Source organism: Prunus avium, chromosome 4, assembly GCF_965620075.1.
Source record: "Prunus avium chromosome 4, drPruAviu1.hap1.1, whole genome shotgun sequence".
Classification (NCBI taxonomy): domain Eukaryota; kingdom Viridiplantae; phylum Streptophyta; class Magnoliopsida; order Rosales; family Rosaceae; genus Prunus; species Prunus avium.
The window spans coordinates 24718446-24731592 of NC_142287.1; the positions used below are offsets into that span (position 1 = coordinate 24718446).

A 13147-nucleotide genomic window follows, 5' to 3' on the forward strand; every position below is an offset into this window, starting at 1 on the left:
TGAGTATTTAATACCATCTTCGGCCATGGACCATAGCCTTAATATAGCTCTAAAATAATGCAAAACTCATCTCCAGCCATGGGCTAAAAATAATTCTGGCCAAATTTGGAGGGCGACATTTGGCCTTTTAGCCCTCCAACCAGGCCAATTGTAGCCCAGCTTTGGCCCATACCAAATTTTTTTGTGGGTCCCATGCATGTGCTTTTCAAGAAGAGAATTTATTAAGTGTGGGCAAGAGCACGAAACATCTCTTACAAATGCATATCCAACAATCAATAGTAAAGGCACGTTGACGTCAGCTAGTTGTTAGAATTTTTTTTTTTTGTAACTAGCCTTTTTAAATTAACGTATACATGTCATATATAGAATATTGTCTTTAAATAGTAGTTTAATTAAATTAAACAATACATAGTTGTGAAATGTATGAGTATTGTATTATAGTTTTTCTCAAAATAGTAAAATATGAAGACCCTAAAATAAAGTCCTGCACGGATATTTTTTTTTTTTTGGAATGGAAAATTTTAGCCCTACACTATTCTTTAAAAAATTAATATTTTGGAGGACAAAATTTATAGCTCTGGACTACATTTAGCCAGTACTGGAGATGGCCTAAGCTCCTTCTTTTGTGTGTGTTCTCTCTTTCTATAACGGGGCACTGTTTGCGCAACACCTTCAGATTGAAGTAAGTTTCTGCGCTTCCATTTTTGTGGTATTGGGATCTCAATCTTCCAAGCGGGCATTGGTGACTGCATTTGTTTACTCACTTGTAAATTTTGCTTCATTGAAGTTGCAAGCTGGGTTTTAAAGTGAAGGGCTTTGGGGATTTGGGTGTAGAAGTTTCTTCATTTGGATTTCTTCCTTTTTTTTTCTGAAAAGCAGTGCATGCCCAATAACATCTTGTTCAGCTGAGTTTTATGGGAGTGTTAGCCTTGCCTTGAGTTGGGGATCTGCTTGGGTTTCAGAAATGGTGACACTGGGGTTTATTCCAATGACATTCCTCAAATGTCTATTCTTGGCTTGCTATCTTGCTTCTTCTTTGGGTCTTAATTCCTCAATCCAACCCTGTGATCCAAATGATCTCCTTGCACTGAGAGAGTTTGCAGGAAACCTTACAAATGGGTCCATTATCACAGCCTGGCACACGACTTCAATTTGCTGCCAATGGGATGGTGTTGTCTGTGAGAATGTGAACAACGGGACAGTTGCTAGTAGAGTCACCCAGTTGATTCTTCCCAGCAAGAGTCTCAATGGGTCGATTTCGCACTCGTTGGGACGATTGGATCAGCTGAAGTTGCTTAATCTTTCTCTTAATCATCTTGAAGGTGGATTGATTGCAGAGCTCTCAATGTTGAAGCACCTGGAAGTTCTTGACTTGAGCAATAACATGCTGTCAGGACTAGTTTCAAGTGCGCTTTCTGGTTTGAAGTCTATTAAAGTACTGAATATTTCAAGCAATTCAATCCAAGGCAATTTGTCTGAGCTAGGAGGATTCCCACATCTTGTGGTGTTTAACATAAGCAACAATTCATTCACTGGTCAGTTCAATCCTCAAATTTGTAGCTCTTCCAATGAAGCTCAAATTCTGGATATATCTTGGAACCGTCTCACAGGCAGTCTTGAAGGCTTAGACAATTGCAGCAGGTCTCTCCAACAGTTGCACTTGGACTACAATTCATTTGCAGGCCATCTACCTGAGTCTTTGTATTCATTTTCAGCTTTGGAGCAGCTTTCAATCTCTGGGAACTCTCTTTCCGGCCCGATAAGCAAGGAACTGAGTAAGCTCTCTAGCCTCAAGACCTTAGTCATTTTTGGAAACCAATTCTTTGGTGAACTTCCAAATGTGTTTGGGAACCTTAGACGACTAGAACTGTTAGTTGCACATTCAAATATGTTATCTGGGCCATTGCCTTCTGTTGAAGTGAGTCTCCTAATTAATCAAGGAGATTTATTTCCTTGATTAATTAAGGGATTTACTTTCCTAATTCTTTCCTGTATCTAATTCCTTGTATAGCACTCTTGTAAACTCTTTATATATACCTCCTTATGGAGAAGAATAAATGATCTGAACATATTCAAACCCATATTCATATTTTAGCATGGTATCAGAGCAATCGATCCTAGGTTGTCTCTAAATCCTCGTATCAAATTTCTCAGAACCCGAATCCCTCGTATCGAAATCCTTGAAACACGAACCCGTATCCTCGTATCCTGAATCCCGAAACCCTGAATCCTGAATCCTGAATCCCGAAACCCTGAATCCCGAAACCCTAAGCACAACCCCGAAACCCTAAACACAACCCGAAACCCTAAACACAACCCCGAAACCCTAAACACAAACCCGAAACCCTAAATATTTTTTCGTATTCTTCAATCATTCCGCTGCAATGGATATCGTCTCTTCCTCTGCAATTGCCACCACTGGTTCCCCGGGTTATGTTTTGCATAGTTCTTCAAAGAAACACACATGAGTCATTGACACCGGAGCCACTGATCACATGACCTTTGATCCCGGACACATTTACTCTCATACACCGTCTTCTCAATCGGTGGTGTCTAATGCCAATGGTACCCCCTCCCCAGTAATTGGGGAGGGTTCCCTCTCTCTCTCTGACTCCCTCACTTTGGATTATGTGTTGATTGTTCCATCCTTACATCATAATCTCTTGTCTGTTGCCCAAATTATTACGGCTTTGAATTGTACTGTAACTTTTTGGCCTACTCATTGTGTTTTTCATGACATTCTCAGCAGCAAGACGATTGGTTGTGGTACTAGGAGGGGCAAACTCTACTATCTGGACTTGGCTTCTGGCAGTGAAGCCAGCCTCAGTCAAGCTTACAAAATTGGGGGTGCGAGTGTTGAGAAGCACACTTCCAAAGTATGGTTATGGCATCGCCGTCTTGGCCATGCTTCGTTTGGATACTTACAGAAGCTATTTCCTTCCTTATTTTCAAAGTTAGATATTTCCAGTTTTCAGTGTGACATTTGTGAACTGGCCAAGAGCCATCGTGTTCCTTTTCCCTTACGCTCAGCTAAAAGTCTGGTTCCTTTTTCTCTTGTTCATTCTGATGTTTGGGGCCCGGCTAGAATTCCCACTCCAGGGGGCGCTCGATGGTTTGTCACGTTTATCGATGATTGCACACGTATGACCTGGGTTTCCCTTCTCCAAACCAAAGGGGAAGTCAGTTTCAAATTTCAACAGTTCTATCACATTGTAGAGACTCAATTTCATACTCGAATTCAGATTCTTCGTTCCGATAATGGCGGAGAATTTCTCAACCATGATCTGAATCAGTTCTTTCAAGATCATGGCATCATACATCAACGCTCATGTCCTTACACTCCTCAACAGAATGGTGTGGCAGAACGAAAGAATCGCCACTTATTGGAAGTAGTTCGTGCCTCACTCTTTGGTGCAAATATGTCTAGGTCCTTTTGGGGAGAGGCCGTCCCCTCTGCCGCATACCTTATAAATCGGATTCCCTCCAGTATCCTCCAGTTCAAAACCCCCCTTGAAACACTCCACCACCATACCCAAATACCTCCCACCCAAAACCTGGAACCCCGCATTTTTGGTTGTGTGGTGTTTGTCCACTTACATGATCACCAACGCAGCAAATTGGATCCCCGCGCCGACAAGTGTGTTTTCATTGGTTATGCACCTCATCAGAAAGGTTACCGGTGTTATCATCCTCCTAGTCAGAAGGTTTATACTTCGATGGATGTTGTGTTCCGGGAACACGAGCTCTATTTTTCAGATGCACAGGAGGACACTTCTCCAATTTCATATTTTTCCCCTTTAGCCGGTTTTCCAGATTCGTTCCAGACTCAAAACGACCGGTCGCCCAACGAAAACGATCGGTCGCCAGATGAAAACGACCGGTCGCCCCGCACGTCGCAACGCATGTCCACGACTCTGCCTGAAAGCGACCGGTCGCTTGACCCTAACGACCGGTCGCTCCCCCCAGTTTTTTCTAAAGTTGTTCCGCTTCAGTCCGATCCCAGCCATCACACTCAGGAGGAGAGAATTGAAGAGTTTGTGCCTGCTCCGGAGAATTCTTCAGCTCCAGTACCACACCAATCACCTGCTGAGGACGTCATTCAGGTAACTTCTCTACCTGAAACTGATAACATTAATGAAATAACTGATTGCATTTCAGAAGGCGCAGAGCCTACATATCAAATTCCAAAAAGGAAGAATCGTGGTAAACCCCCAGTTCACTACGAAGCAGATCTCAATGCAAAGGGGAAATATCCCATCAACAATTATGTATCCCTCACCAGATTATCTGAGTCACGGGTACACTTTGTGAAGCAGTTAGCCGACATACCTGTTCCCAACAGTGTAACCGAAGCACTAGAAGACCCAAAATAGAAAGAAGCCATGAATGAAGAAATGCGAGCTCTCTAGAAGAATGGCACATGGGAACTCGTGCCATTACCTCATGGAAAGAAGACAGTGGGATGCAGGTGGATCTATACTATGAAACTCAAGGCAGATGGATCAATTAAAAGATATAAAGCTAGATTGGTGGCAAAGGGATACACACAGAGATATGGGATAGACTACCAAGAAACCTTTGCCCCAGTAGCCAAGATCAAAACTATCAGAGTCCTCCTGTCTCTAGCAGCAAATCTCGATTGGCCATTACATCAGTTTGATGTAAAGAATGCATTCTTAAATGGAGACCTGGAAGAAGAAGTATATATGGACTTACCACCAGGATGTAACTTCACTCATGACAAGGAGAATCAAGTTTGCAAACTCAGAAAGTCACTATATGGGTTGAAGCAATCCCCCAGAGCATGGTTTGGCAGATTCACTACATCCATGAAGAATTTTGGATATATACAGAGTAATGCAGATCACACCTTATTCTTGAAGCGTGATGGAAGAAATCTTACTGCATTAATTGTGTATGTGGATGATATAGTCGTAACTGGAAACGACACAGGAGAGCAAATAAAACTGCAGAAGTATTTGTCTCAGGAATTTGAGATGAAGGATTTAAGTGATCTGAAGTATTTTCTAGGAATTGAAGTAGCCAGATCCACAACTGCTATATGTCTGTCTCAAAGGAAGTATGTATTAGATCTACTCACCGAAACAGGAATGCTTGGATGCAAACCTGCTGATACACCCATCGAGATGAATCACAAGTTATGTGAAGACATGGATCAAGAACCAACCAATAAGCAACAGTACCAACGCCTTATTGGAAGATTGATATATTTAGCCCACACAAGACCAGATATTGCATATGCTGTGAGTGTGGTTAGTCAGTTTATGCATTCACCCAATGTATCACATAGGAATGCAGTTGATCGGATCTTAAGATACTTAAAGTCAGCACCTGGGAAAGGATTAATGTTCTCAAAAAATAGAGATCTCGAAGTTGTGGGATATACAGATGGTGATTGGGCTGGCTCTATTACTGATAGACGCTCTACTTCAGGTTACTTCACGTTTGTGGGAGGTAACCTAGTCACTTGGCGGAGTAAGAAACAAAATGTAGTTTCTCGGTCTAGTGCTGAAGCAGAGTATCGAGGAATGGCTCACGGAGTTTGTGAATAACTATGGATCAGAAGATTGTTGACAGAATTGGGTTTCAAGCCAAAAAAACCAATGGAGTTACATTGTGATAACAAGTCAGCCATCGATATTGCTCATAATCCAGTTCAACATGATCGAACTAAACATGTTGAGGTGGATAGACATTTTATCAAGGAAAAAATTGAGAAGAAGATCATTCGCCTACCATTCGTAAAATCAGAAGATCAATTGGCAGATATCTTAACCAAAGCTGTTTGTGGAAGAGTATTTCATGACTCACTTACCAAGTTGGACATTGGTGACGTATATGCACCAACTTGAGGAGGAGTGTTGAAGTGAGTCTCCTAATTAATCAAGGAGATTTATTTCCTTGATTAATTAAGGGATTTACTTTCCTAATTCTTTCCTGTATCTAATTCCTTGTATAGCACTCTTGTAAACTCTTTATATATACCTCCTTATGGAGAAGAATAAATGATCTGAACATATTCAAACCCATATTCATAATTTAGCACCTTCAACCTTGGCACTCTGCTCAAATCTTCGAGTTCTTGATCTTCGAAACAATTCTCTATCAGGTTCTATTGATCTGAATTTCACTGGTCTTCCTAATCTCTGCACACTGGATCTTGCTACTAATCGTTTTTCTGGCTTCCTTCCCAATTCACTGTCTTATTGTCGTGAGTTAAAAACTTTAAGCCTTGCTAGGAATGAATTCAGGGGCTCAATCCCTGAAGATTTTTCAAAACTCACACCCTATTCTCTCTCTCATTGTCAAATAACAGTTTTGTGAACTTATCTGGGGCACTCTCTGTGCTGCAGCAGTGCAAAAATCTCACGACTCTTATTCTTACAAAAAATTTCCTTGGTGAGGAGATTCCAAAAAATGCAAGTGGGTTTGAAAGCTTAATGGTTTTAGCACTTGGGAATTGTGCTCTTAAAGGCCAAATTCCAGTTTGGTTATTGAGTTGCAGGAAGTTACAAGTACTTGATTTGTCATGGAATCAATTGGATGGCAGCATCCCTCCATGGATTGGTCAGATGGAGAACTTGTTTTATTTGGATTTTTCAAATAACTCTCTCACTGGAGAAATCCCGAAAAGTCTGACAGAGCTGAAAAGCTTCGTATCTACAAATTGCAGTCATTCAAATCTTATTGCATCTGCTGGCATCCCGCTGTTTGTTATACGAAATAAGAGTGCTAGTGGCCTGCAATACAACAAGGCCTCAAATTTTCCACCTTCAATATGCTTGAGCAATAACAGAATAAACGGAACAATCTGGCCTGAAATCGGACGACTGAAGCAGCTCCATGTTTTGGATTGGAGCAGGAACAACATTACTGGGACCATCCCCAGCTCTGTCTCAGAGATGGAGAACTTGGAAACATTGGATTTATCGTTCAATGATCTGCATGGTTCCATCCCTCCGTCGCTTAGCAAGCTCACATTCTTGTCTAAGTTTAGTGTGGCAAGTAATCACTTGCATGGGGTAATTCCCATCGAAGGACAGTTCTTAACCTTTCCAAGCTCAAGCTTTGAGGGTAATGCTGGACTTTGTGGGGAAATATATATCCCATGTGGTGATGAGAGTAATACAAGTCTCAAGCCTGTAATGCCATCCAGTTCAAACAACAGATTTCGTCGGAACAGCATCCTTTTTGTAACAATCAGCATAGTAGTTGGGATTGTATTGCTTCTTGAAGCAGTGAGTTCCGAATCTTCTGCTTCTTTGAATTTTGTGGGTTTGCATTTGGGTTTCAGTTACTTGATGTGGATTCCCTGTTCTATTTTCTTCTAAATTTTTAGTTCTTTTCCGGGTCTCTCTCTCTCTCTCTCTCTCTCTCTCTCTCTCTCTCTCTGTGAAAATAGATGCTCATTGAGCAACCCACAATCTAAAAGTGGGATCTTTACTTTTCAATCTCAAAACCCATTAATTAATTTCCACAAATTATTCAAAACCTCTGCCTTTGTTGAGTTTTTGACCTGGGTTAATTGGGTACTTTAGGGTCTAAATTTTATGTGCCTAAACTGTTTGATGAGTTTCAATGAATGCAGGTTTTATAAAGATCACTCATAATTAAGCAGGTTATGAAATATCCACAGACTATATTGTAGATCTTCATTTTTTTTACTTTTGTCTTTCCACTCGATGGTACAGTAAGGCTTCAAGTGTTGCTTATCAGATGTTTTACATGTAATAAACAAAATTATAACCTATAGCCTGTTATTTCTGCCTTTATTTTGTTTCTATAACCTGTAAAAGTTTATAGCTTATTTATGCTTTTATAAACGGCAATACATGTATCAGTTTTATTAATCAACCAATTTTGAAAGCTTCTGCATTACAAGGTTGTAATTTGATATGTACACTTCTGTTTTTGTTTTTATTTTGAATTTTGTCATTGGTCTTCTTTTCAATTGAAGATGTATATACAATAGCTATTGTTTTGTTGTAGAATGTCCAAGGGTGTAATCTTTGCGTACATAAGAAATTTCTTCTCTCTCTATTTAGTAATTGAGATCGCTTTCTTGCGTTAACGCACAGCTCAAAAACCAGGCTTTTCTGCACTCCAAGAATTTAACTGATTTTACTCTCTCTCTCTCTCTCTCTAGGAAAACAAAACTTGAAAAAGCTTTTCTAATCAGTGGAGTAATAATAATACTTAAAAATGAAAAATCACTTTATCTCTTAATTACTAAGAGAAAAAACCTTGAAAACGCTCTTTTAATCCAATAATATAAACATATGAAGAAAGAAGAGCGCTAACATGAACACGACATGCTCTGATTATGCTTCTGCAAATTGATGAATGCATGTCTTATTCAATAGACATAACATGGTTGAAAAAAGTTTGTATATATATACATAATATGGGACAGCTCGGAGCATTTAAACTGATGTTTTGCCTTTAGATGGATATATGAAGAAGTGCTTCTTCAATTTTTCAGCTTTCTCTTCCTTTTTCTTTTTTAACCATGTCTTCTTTTGATGTTTTGTAGGTGGTATTTTGCTTGTTTGGATAGAGCTGTTAGATTCTTGTTTTTAGTTCTGTTAAGCAAGAGGTGAGTTTCTTGGTTCAAAGAAATTGGTAGAAATTAATTGTTTTCCATTTTGCTTTAGCCAATTGCATCAATCTCCCATTTGTGTTGATCATTTAGGCATATGTATTGTTCTTCTTAATTTCTTAATTTTTTGGTATGCAAGTTTGATATCAAAGCATCCCCTACGTAATATATACATTAACTTTTAAGTAAGAACCCATGTAAATCAGCTACACGGTGCTTTATTATGCATCAAAGGTATTCAAATTAAAGAACACATTATTAAAAAGCTTAACATTATAATCAATAATAGTATACTATTTATTTCAAATGCAGCATCTAATGGTTTTTAAATAGACAGTGTAGCATCTCCATTGCAATACAATTAGTGAAAGAACTTTTTTTAATAAATGTTTTTTTTTTCAATTCATAACAGAAATAACTTTAAACTGGAAAAAGATCATCAATTTTTAACAATGAGAATGAGAATTTTTATTTTTATTTTTTAAGTTGACCATACATATCAAAACACTATCAAAGATGTAGCATCTGTGGCACTAATGCTCAAATTAGGGATCACTAGGTTGTTCAGAGCCTTGTTTCAAAATCTAGAATGTCTTTATTTTTCTCTCTTTTGATTGTTGCTTGATTTTATTTCAAATTGCTCCTCTCTGCAAATGGTTGGTTGCGAGTCACAATTATGGGCCGTTGGACTAATTTCCAGAAACAAATTCATCCCATTGGCTTAACTAATTATATAGGGTTCGGTCGATGTTTGGTTTTATGGAATTTGTTTTTTTACAGAACATTTGGCATTGGTCTACACTGTCTTGCATGCATATGGATTTTGAAATGAGTTGTGATGTGTTTATTTAGTTTTCTTTTTGTGGTACTGGTTACTTTTCAACCAATTGTGATTCTCCTCCCAAGGATTGTGAAAAGAAACCAGTCTTATCATCATATTTTCATGTTTTCATTTGTTTTTGTAAGAAAAGGAAATGTAACAAAAAGTGTAGTTTCTGTTGGGGTCTATATTCTTGATATTCTTCAATATCAAAATCAGTATTGAAACGGATTAATTAATTGAGGCTTTGTCTTATCTCACAAACAAAACCAAAATTATATTATTAACCTAATTTTGTTTTTTTGTCTTTGTATTTTAGATAGCTGTTGTGATCCTGCTTTTGTGTGGCTGTTTTTGGAAGTGCTTGATAGCTTTTTTGACTACATGTTAGTGTTTCATTAATTTTTTAAAAGACTATGCATGGTGGCTGTAGCTTATTGATTGCCAAATATTATGACATTTGAAAATTCTCATTTCTGTGGTTGTCAATATCATTGTGCATTTGCTTTGCTTAATTACAGTTTAAATGTGAGTGATAATTTAAAATTTTATTTATGCATGTCTTTTTTCCTTTTCAGTTATCAATCTGTTGCTTGGGGTTTTAAATTTCTGTGCATCATGCGTATAAGATATATAATGTTTGAGACTACAATTTGAAGTACTTGCATTTTGGGAATACTGGACCTGTATCTCCATTATATTTCAGTTCATTGACAACTTCACAATTGCCTTTTGCATTGGTATGTCTCATATAATGTTTGATTTCATTTCATTACATCTGTTTATGTTGTTCTTTAAAGTGAATTGGGTGCAATTCAGTTTCAAACATAATTACAATACTTTTCTCTTGCAGAACCGAAACCTTAGTTATCTTTGTTTTCATGTGTTTTTTATTTTATTTTGGAGTTTCTTTCATTTCTTACTATATTTGAATTTTCATTTTCGTAGTGAACACCTATACCAGGATTTGAGCAACAAGCAGCTCAAAGAACAACAATGAAAGCATTGAACAGAGAAAATCATTTTGCTTGCTCCTTTGTATTTGATTATTGTTATACAAACCAAAACAATGAAGACTACAATCTCGACATGCTCAAGGTTGAACTTTGCAATATATGTATTATATTTTGTAATTAATAACCAATCTTTTGTATTAATAATCGATGTACCTTATTTGATTTATATAAGAAGTTCATTTTCAACTTATGAGTTAATGCCTTAATTTCAATTTTTACGTTAAAAAAAATAAAACCTTTCCAAAAAATATATATATATACAACCTTTTTTTGTTGTCAATAAATAGCCATTTTGAAGATATATTTGCATGTGAAAAATATATTTGTTATAACATAAATCAAATATTAATGCATTGCCGTTATGTAAGGAGACACGAGGAATTTGTATCAGCCGGAATTCTTGAACTCAATTTGCATTGGTGGGTTGCCACGACATAAGTTAACTTTGAAGAGAGGTGCTCCAATCTCAGAAATATTGACCCAAAATTGGGATTGTGTAATGGAACAAGATTATTATGTCGTGGGTCGTACCAAAATCTCATTGATGCTGAAATTCTAATTGGAAAATCTGTTAGGACTAGGGTTTTTCTACCACGTATCCCTTTAAAAACAACTGAGACTGCTGGGCTACCATTTGAACTAACAAGAAAACAATTTCCAGTTAAGTTGAGTTTTGCTATCACTATAAATAAATCTCAAAGTCAAACAATAACACAGGTATTTTTCTTCCAGATCACGTTTTCAGTCATGGACAAATTATATGTGGGTTTATCAAGGGGTGTTTCAAAGTCGACTACAAAAGTGTTAGTGAAAAAATGGTTAATAACTGGTCAAGAAGGCGTTTTCACTCGGAATGTGGTGTACAAAGAAGTCTTACTTCATTCGAATTAATGATGGCGATTAAAAATAAGTAAGCATAATTTTAACGAGCATACCTTTTCAAATAACCACGAACATGTTTTTATCATTTTTTGTTGTAACTGTTTGTTTGTTTGTTATTACTTGACTCAAAGAGTTACATTAGTTACATATACGGTTTTTTCAATTTTAAAAATATATATATGCTTTCTAAGAGTTAGACAATGCACATAATGTCCTTTCTTTTTAGAACCTCAAGATTAATGTGATGTTTTGTACGTACTTTGGTTATTTAATTTATTTAATTTTAAATTTCATGTTACATTAATCATTTTGTATTCCAAATTTGATAGGAAAAGTGGAGCCTCATAGGCTTACAAATAGAGTTTATAGTTGTTTGGTTCAGCGTGTTAATACAACAAATGATGATAACAAAATAAACTTTTTATACTTTTCAATTAGTACAACATTAAAATTTGTGTTTCTGTAATTTATTTAAATCCGTATTTAAGAGTATGTAACATTCCTATTGCTTATGGTAGTATATGAAAATAGTGTATATGACAAAATCTCATACCAGGATGCAGAGTGTAGTAGACATGTTTCAATTGTCTCATCGGGTTGGAGTTATTCAGTTACAATGAACAACAGTGATCTTAGTCTTCTAATTTTGAAAGAATATAAAATAAATAATAAAAAAAAGAATAGTAAGGATTGTTTTATTGGAGAAATATTTATTTTACCTACCTATAAGGTAATGATGACAAGTGACAAATATAGGTGGTGTAAAAATCGTCATATAATAATCCAGAAATTGCAATAGAAAAGAAAAAAGGGAGGTTTGTGATGATTTTAAAATATTTTGCACTTGAACAACTCAGACATGCAAATGTTCCTCATATCATTTGGACCTACAAAACAGTTTATCTGTTTTTATTTAAAATTAGAAAGAAAAAAAAAATCATAACCTTGATGATGATACTCTAATTTTGTTACAACATTTTTCTTTTGGTAATCAAAGACATAAAGACTTTCTATGTCAGGTACTTTATATCACTTTAGCATCTCAAGTCAAGTGAATGAGTTTACGCTTTAATTTATTTTTTATACTCATTTTTGTACCAGTTTTACAAACATCGTACCCGTTGCTATGATTAAGGTAGCAAATCATGAAACTGTTCCTTTAATCCTCTAGCAATTCCTTATTAATTATTTTATTGTTAAACTTGGCTTCTTATATAGAAACGAAAGGATTTTCCTTTTGTCACTTGACTTTTAAAATTGACACTATTTTTGGTACAGTTTTCTTCCATAATTGGAATAGACATGTAGCAAAGGATAAACTATCAAAATTGGAGGTGAGTATACGTGTTCCCAAATTATGAAAAATTTTGATTAGTACAAATTTAAAAGTATATGTTTAAGTTTGGTCTCATCTCATGTTACTTATGTATAGATTGACAATGAAAAAGTGAAAGATCAATTAGAGAGAAACGGGTGGCGCATTTGGTCTTGATCGTTTCATGTCTTCCTCCTATGTGCATATTATGTCAATATTTATGTACATAATCTAACTACGAATGTTGTGTAGAATGAAAATATTATTTTACTTAAATTATTTGAGATTTTCCTTTGGATAATATTAACGTGTGAGTAATTAATTGAATAAGAATCCCCCTAGCTCCTAAATTTCATTATACTAGCCTCCCTGCACAGGCTTTCGCATGTGCGAGAGGATTTTTTTTAATCATACGCGCTACACGCGACTTACAAAGTTTCGTAAATATTTTTTTCGCAATTGTATTTATATAGATGTCCGTGTTAACAGTTTTA

At 36.4% G+C, this 13147-nt stretch overlaps 2 pseudogenes; both read left to right on the plus strand.

Annotated features, from left to right (window-relative positions):
* The first annotated feature begins 964 nt into the window (after positions 1-964).
* LOC110769172 (phytosulfokine receptor 2 pseudogene) lies at positions 965-7352 on the plus strand (annotated as a pseudogene).
* Positions 7353-8391: 1039 nt separating this feature from the next.
* On the plus strand, positions 8392-11347 carry LOC148295087 (uncharacterized; annotated as a pseudogene).
* The last annotated feature ends 1800 nt before the right edge of the window (positions 11348-13147 follow it).